Genomic DNA, 5491 nt, shown 5'->3' on the forward strand with positions numbered 1-5491 from the left:
GCATGCGCACTTTTTCAGAGATTAAGGATTTGAAGGTGAGGGGTTGGACGCCGTGCTTCGCCGAGACGTTGCACTGACAGCTACTTGTGTAAAAGAGAATGCACTAGCTGGATGCAACACAAGCACTGATCATCACAAAGACACAGACACGAAAAGAACACACACAACATGGCAGATAAAGGCGCAGGAAGTAGAACGGTAGAAAACGCAACGGGCGACCACTAACGATCAGGAGTGTAGGTGACCCTGAATACCAGGGTTCAAGTGCAAGGTAAGTGTAGAGCTGAGAACGCAGGAATGATGAACCGAGCGGCTCTGTAGATATTTAGGAATGCCAAACCTCCCCGTGACGAACCACATTACACGGTACACTAGATAGGCGATTTAGAAATGCCATGGAACCGATGTGATCGCACTACGCGTGCATAATAGAGTACGTATAGACAGTCGCATCCACTCCCGCAAGAAAAAAATAACGAAAACGCGCAAATTTGGAACTTTCGAAATATTATAGGGTGAAGCTTGGGTTTACCTGAAATAATATTCTAGGGCGGTTGCAAACAGGTAAGTAATTAAGAATTGCCCTCGCGGTTGAACAACCAAGAACCATAATAATAATAATATATTTTCTGGTATAATACCATAATACCACTGTCTCTTCTGAACGTTGAACATATAACTTATACTGGTTCACGGGATTGCAGGGTGGCCCGTGCCACCTCCAAAGCGCTCCGAATCCCTCGACACTGAGCCATATTTCTTTCATGGAAGTCTTTAGACCACCAGAAGGACAGAAACCCGGTTGCCTTTGACCTTCTGACGAACGCTGTACTTCGCACAATTCTACTTCAGGCAGTGTGAAGTATTTGAAAGCTACAAAATCATTTTAGTAATTTAATAGTAACAGTAAGTGGCGACAGGAAAATTAAGAGGTCAGAAAAGACACCCATCGAATGGGACCTTATTTCCCACTACTACTGCCATCTGCAGAGTGGGTATTGAGAATAGATGCGAAGAGGAGTGCAAGGCGAACGAAAGGCTAGGAGCAGGACAGGGTTTGACTGCATCTCGACAGATGGCGCTAGCGTGCAAAGGGCCGAGGAGGAGAACAGCACATGCTCTTCGATTGCGGCGTTCGTAGCGGGTCAGCAGCAATGCCGCTGTCCAGCGTTCTCTCTCCCCAATCCACTTCTTTTCCCTTTCTTCCCATCTTTCTCTTCTCCCTTTCCACGTGGCGTTCAAACCCGGAGGCCGCTTTCTTGCGGTCGAATCGCAGCGGGCGTGTGACGCGGCAATCACCTCCTCGGCCGGATCGTTTTCGAAAGCCCGTGCCGGCGCTGGGTGCGCAGTTCGCTCACAATAGGAAGTCGTGACTGGGTGGACTGTACGCGCTGCGGCGCATTGTTCCTCGTGTGGTGGATCGCACGCTCTCAACTGTGCGGCAACAGTTCTTTCAGTCGACGCGTGCATCTACAGGAACGTCGCGTCATCAGTCGCGGTTTTGGGAACTGCGAAAGATCGCGACAGGGAACTTGTACACTTCCAAAAACGAGGTAAGCTTGCTTCTTTGAGGCCGCATTTAATTCCCCCTCTCCCGAAATCCCTAAAAAGGGAATGCGACAATAACTTCGTCTTAGTAATAGGAAAAAAAAAGAAATGAGTTTTCGTCAACCGGTACAATTTGTCAACACATGACGCGTTTCACAATTGTCAACAGAAACGTATGGACCGCACTTTCCTTAACCATGCAATCATTTGTCGGAAACTGGCAAGCGAAGGCGAATTTATTTTCTTGCTACGGATTTGCGTGGGAGAAATTTTATACAGTATCGCCTTCCAGTTTCCTGCATTCTGCCAACACAAGCTGAAGTTTTTTTTTTAAAGCAGTTTCCAGAACTGGCCAGACAACTGTCGGGTGTTTCAGCGAACATTTTCAAAAATTTTCCAAATTAAGCTCTTTGTGGTAAAAATATGCCTTTTGCGGCAGTACAATACAAGTGTTGGCGGACACCAGAAAACTGGTGAATCGTCTTATGTAGTAAGCATGGTTAACTGATTTTTAATAATTAACTTTTTATTAGTAGAGTTAGGCGCCTAGTTGCAATTAGAGATTTGTTACCGTTACCGTTAGTAATAGCCATATAAGTTTTTAGAATTTCGAAAACGCGATTGCCCTTGGCGCTGTAGGTCGACAAAATCCCGCTTTTTCAACTAGTTAGGTGCTCTGAAGAGGTTGTTTTGCCTGCATGCTTTCGAAAGCGCTTCTGTTTTCGCACGATGCAGCCAAATTTTGTCGAGACACAGCGGCGAGGGTAATAGCGTTTTCGAAATTCTGAAAATTAATATGGCTATTACTAACGACCGGCTACAAATCTCTGATTGCAACTAGGCGCCCAAATCTACTAGTTAAAAGTTAATTATTACAAATTATTTAACCAGCTTTCTACTTAAGACGATTCACTGGTTTTCTGGTGTCCGCCAACACTTAGAATGCTATGCCGCAAAAGTCATATTTTTACCCGAAAGAACCTATTTTGAAAATTTTTGGAAGTGTTCACTGATACATCCCGTAATAATCACCGCCGTCGCATATTGAGGAAAAAATTTCAAATTGCAGCGTTTTGTTTCAGTGAGTCGCTATTTTCAGACACAGGTCGGTGAAGTATCTTTGTTATGTATGTAAGATACGCATCAGTCCCGATGCCTACCCCGGAAGCATTTTTTTCCTCCTTTTATTTGCCCAAGACAAATGTTGCTTGCTTTAGCGTATGCTCACTGAGCAATACACAGCGTGAGCTGATATCATTACAGGGAGCCGTCGACTTAGGAAACGGCCTGAAATACAACCATTATTCCTCGCATCCTGCAATGTGATAGAGATACGGCCTTTCAACGTTTTCAAGAGATGGTCTGTGGACGAGAACAAATACCTAAATGCGCACGTTTAATCGCGATGTAAAGCTCAAATGAAGTCGTTTACTTTTCCCTGGCCTGCGTTTATTTCCGCCTTTTTTCCTTCACCAGCCAGCAAAAGGGTACACTTTTTTTTTTCTTGATCAAACATGTAAAAGAAACGATAAGCGGGTGCTTCGATCCTTTCTCGCTCGATCGTGTGCTTATTCATAGTGGCCGCCAACCACCCGTGGTCATTCACAATGAGAAAGAGCACCATTAGTGGCCGGTCGTTCATTCTTCCCATGAAGGAGAAGCGGACATACCTTCCTGATAAGTATGCGCATTTGCGGTCGGCGAATTCGATTCGCTTGCACAACTGCCACTGTGATCGATTCAGGAGCGGTGATTTTGAATGACTGCTCTCACGACTACTACCATGACTAGGGACCATAGTTCGCGCACTGTTGTGCGTGCTGAGCTTAGTCGCATCGTGGGGCACGTGTCTTTCGTCACGTTTAAAATCAGTTGCTGGGCGAGTTGGTACTTCATGCTAACATTCACAGCGCAAGACGAACACGGACACGAGGGGAGACACCACAAAGCGCCGTTGACTGAATGCGTCACGTGACTGAATATAGCGGCTGCGTTGCCAAACATCCGTGCTGGACCGGCGTGTGACCTCAGGACACGTAAATGGACATCGCTCGAAATTCAGTGAATGTCAGTTACCTTTTTCATTATGCACTGTTGCGATTTTGACCCTCGGCTCTAACGAGCTCGCGCCAGAACAGCAGCCGCACCCGACTGGACAAACATCGACGATGGCTGAAAAACGCAGGCTATATAAAAGCAGACGTCATCATTAAATATTAGAGGCACGCCGGATTACGAGAAACGTGTTCACATAATTGGATGAGAAACAGCGTTGCTGCTTCTGTTGTTGTTGTTGTTGTTGTTGTTCTTCTTCTTCTTCTTCTTCTTCTTCTTCTTCTTCTTCTTCTTCTTCTTCTTCTTCTTCTTCTTCTTCTTCTTCTCCTTCTTCTTCTTCTTCTTCTTCTTCTTCTTCTTCTTCTTCTTCTTCTTCTTCTCACGGGATAAATGCGCACAATCATTGCGAGGGATGGGCCAAGACACAGGAGGAAACTGACAGATGCTAAAAAGCGTTTTTCACAAAAACCAATTTCTGTGAGATGGGTGATTGTAGGTGTAATGAGGGCTCTATGTGCAGAGCATCGGATGGTTTGAGCCACAAGATGCTTTCTTCTTTTTCGTCTGCGGTCCTCAAATATGCGTTGTTGTTGCCCTTAAATATACGTGCGTCGTCGAAGCACATCTCGTAGTCGTCGTCTCTTCGCCAACTAGGCTTAAGCGGCCTACAGCAAATAAGACCTACTGCAGCTGCCAAGCAATGTCATGGAGCCCGAGTCCCAAGCTGTTTGACCTTATTGGAAGCATAAGCAGCTTTTCGACTCTCATGAGGAAACCTCGGATTCGTTGGCTGAAGTAACCCGTACAGATCACTTTTGCAACAGCTGATATCTTCGAGCCACCGGAAGAAGAAGGATCATGTCTTTGGAAACTAATGAGAAGAAGAAGAAGAAGAAGAAGATGATGATGATGATGATGATGATGATGATGATGATGATGAAGAAGAAGAAGAAGAAAGAGCCAGTCTGGGTATGTGCCACTGGAAGCCTGGATAACAGCCGTGATCCACGAGTGCCGTTGTTATGCTACGATTTGCCGGTCTAACACTTCTGACAAGAACTGCTTGCGACCTGCAGGAACAGTGTACAAGCAGTCCAGAAGGCTAGTTTTTCTCTGCACTGGCCTTCAAGCGCGTACCGCCTGATGAGCGAAGCCAGACAACGTGATCGACACCATGACCTCTTGCTGAATTTTGTCGCTTGCGGCGAACATTGGCTCTCATTGACAAGTGGAAGAAAAGAGGTGCTGTTTGCAATATCCTGCACGCCCTGCGGCGACAACACGCAGAAAAGAAAGGCTAGACGAATCTTGGAACTGGACACGGCTCTTGGCGTTCCCACCGGTGCACCATGATTTTCAGCCAGGAGGTGAGCCGCTACAGCGTCACGCACCTTCTGCCAACCAGTGACAGGGAGCTTGTGGAAGACCCGGCAGGCGGCGCCACGGACGGTTCTCCTAATGACGCAAGCAGAGAGCGTGAAAGACTTCAAGAAAGGCAGCTCCGTTCTCAAGAACTGATGTCGCTGGTCACTCCGCTCTTTTACATCACGGTGGCTGTGTTTGCCGTGTGCGGGATCATCTTCTTCCTGTACATCTCCCACATTCGATCCCGGGGGATGAGTATCTTTGCTGGTTAGCGCGTATTCGATGGATGGGGGTCCCTGTTGCTCGGAGCAGCAGCACAGGACGAAACAGGTGCGATGGACGTACTCTTCTCTGATGGTGACGGGAATGGCGACTCCTGAGGTTTTCCCGGTGGCCTATCTACAGAAGGTAGCAGAGCTACATTAAAGCAGTTCAGGCCGGTTGAAGACAGGGATGACATTTTACCACTCCTTTCTTGCTTCAGCTTGAGATTATATTTACTGCACTCTTAACGATCCCAGTC

At 46.7% G+C, this 5491-nt stretch overlaps 1 protein-coding gene across 1 annotated transcript in view; it reads left to right on the forward strand.

Moving 5' to 3' along the window:
- The first annotated feature begins 1257 nt into the window (after window positions 1-1257).
- The window catches only part of LOC144106846 (uncharacterized), a 43624-nt gene continuing 39390 nt past the window's right edge, over window positions 1258-5491 (forward strand). The window contains exon 1 of the mRNA XM_077639793.1: window positions 1258-1553. The gene's annotated coding sequence lies outside the window, so the exon portion shown is untranslated. The remainder of the gene's footprint in view (window positions 1554-5491) is intronic.

This window comes from Amblyomma americanum, chromosome 10 (assembly GCF_052857255.1).
Source record: "Amblyomma americanum isolate KBUSLIRL-KWMA chromosome 10, ASM5285725v1, whole genome shotgun sequence".
Taxonomy (NCBI): Eukaryota; Metazoa; Arthropoda; class Arachnida; order Ixodida; family Ixodidae; genus Amblyomma; species Amblyomma americanum.